This window comes from Belonocnema kinseyi, chromosome 1, assembly GCF_010883055.1.
Source record: "Belonocnema kinseyi isolate 2016_QV_RU_SX_M_011 chromosome 1, B_treatae_v1, whole genome shotgun sequence".
NCBI classification, from domain to species: Eukaryota; Metazoa; Arthropoda; class Insecta; order Hymenoptera; family Cynipidae; genus Belonocnema; species Belonocnema kinseyi.
The window spans coordinates 135,265,793-135,267,930 of record NC_046657.1 but is presented as its reverse complement, the minus strand read 5'-3'; positions in this window follow the sequence as shown (position 1 = coordinate 135,267,930).

Sequence of the window (2,138 nt, the reverse complement as noted above, 5' to 3'; positions counted from 1 at the left end):
TTCCTTAGTATATCGTTCGACAATCCCCAGAGATAGATGCAGTTGCTCTCTGTTTTTAGCATAGGTCTTAAGATCGTCCATGTAAAATACATGAGTGACCTTATACTTTCGATCTGCAGGTTTGCCGCACAAGTACACGTCGGAATGGCGCAGTGCTAGAGATCGTGGCAATAATGTAAGGCAAAAGAGGAGTGGGCTCATGGTGTCGCCCTGAAAGACACCTCTCTGAAACGTGACCTTGTTAGTTGTCACACGATTTTTGCCAGATGAGATAGTAAATCTGGTTTTCCAAAGCGGCATCAATCTCTCTATGCACCCAACTATTTGCGGATGAACCTTTAAGATTTCCAAAAGACAGATGATAAGTCTATGGGATGTAGAATCGAAAGCTTTCCGATAATCAATCCAGGCCATCGATAGGTCACACTGGTAGAATGCTACATCTTTGCAGACACATCTATATATGAGCAGGTTCTCCCGACATCCGGCTACGCCTTTCTTTGAGCCTCGTTGTTCATATATTTCTTGCCACACAGGTTCGCTTGCCCGAACAATCCTATCATTTAGGATAGCTGTGAATATCTTATAAAGCGTGTTAAGACAAGTTATTGGCCTGTAGTTCTTCGGGTCAGATAAGTTGCCTATTTTCGGCAGGAGTATTGTGCGCCCTTCCACCAACCACTCTGGAATAGAGTTTCATCCCTCTTAATACTTTTTTCACCTCCTCGGTAGTGATGGGTGGGCATTCTTTATCAGCTGTTATGAGGGCAACACATAACTCCTTGAAGCTATTTATATTTTCTGAGTCTTCGTCCAGTCTATGCTGATTTCGTAGACTACTTCTCTCCAAAATACTTCGACCTCCTCTGGTTTGGGTGGGTGTTCGACAGTAACTGGAGGGTCTTGGAAGAGTCGAGATGGGTCAGAGAGAAACTGTTGATTTTCTCTGACCCACCTCTCCCTCCGCTCTAGACTTCTCTTAGCGTCAGATAGTATACGTATTCTCTCAACAATATGCTGCCTGATGGTCAGCAGCTTTGACTTATTAAGCTTGTGATAACGGGTCCGGAGTTCGCGCGCGAACTTTCGAACCTTGGCGGTAAAATTCCTGCCAGATGTGATGTAGTCAATCACACATTGAATGCGGGACGCGTACTGTCTTGCCCAGCCTATCTTTATGGCAAGTTGATGCATTCGTCTGTTGGTCTTATGATCAGCCGTTGGTTTTGTTTTACGGTTCGCATCGGCCAAAGCTCTCGCTGCACCGAAAAAATGTCCACGAAGCTCGTCATCCATTTCAGCCAGATCTTTAGACTTGAGAGAAACCTTGGTGTTGATGTTTCTCCGGGTCGTAAAGCATCGCTCTTCATCTATTGGATGCCTGCCCGCGGTTGGTCTTAGTGTCGCCTCTCTTTCTTTGTTTCCGGCTTGTTCTAGCTGTGGTAGAGTAGGCGTTTCGCTTACATAGTCCCTTTTACGGAGTAGTTCAGGATGGTTTCGCAGACGTTGCTGCGAAAAGTGCGATAGCTCCGGGTGTTTCTTACAGCACAGAACGTGCAGTCGTGCCATGTAACCCCGTTCAGGGGCCACACTTGCATCCCAGCACTCTAGAAGGTCGTCATTCAGTTGCTCCGTCCACCCAAAGGTCGCGAGATCCCGACGATCCATCGCACTGAATCCATTTTCATTGGCTCCCCCAGCTCTAGATTGGTCGGCATTGTTGGCCGACCCATTGTCGGGAGCCCTGCGTGTTGTGTTGTTTTGAACCGCACTTACTACAACTATGTTTGGTGTTGGCATTGTTGTTCCCACGAGAAGCTAGGGAAAGGGGTTCGTCCATCCTTGTAGAGCCCCGCATACAAGGATAAGGCTGCGTACTTTGAAAGGTCGCCCGGTATCCCAGAGTTACCATTCTAGACACCTCACCCTGGTGCCATTCAGCTTTCGGCGCGGTTTTCACACCTCCGCTTGGGAGTTCATTCCTTCGGGACCACCCCTGGACAATTGTCCGCGACTGCCTATTTATTTTTTTAACCATATTCAGCAGAAACCCTTGGTACAGGGACCCTCTATCTGCAACCCGAGGACGCGTTCGGTGGCTTTGTCATAGGCCCTTCGGTTTGATTCTATAGGAATCA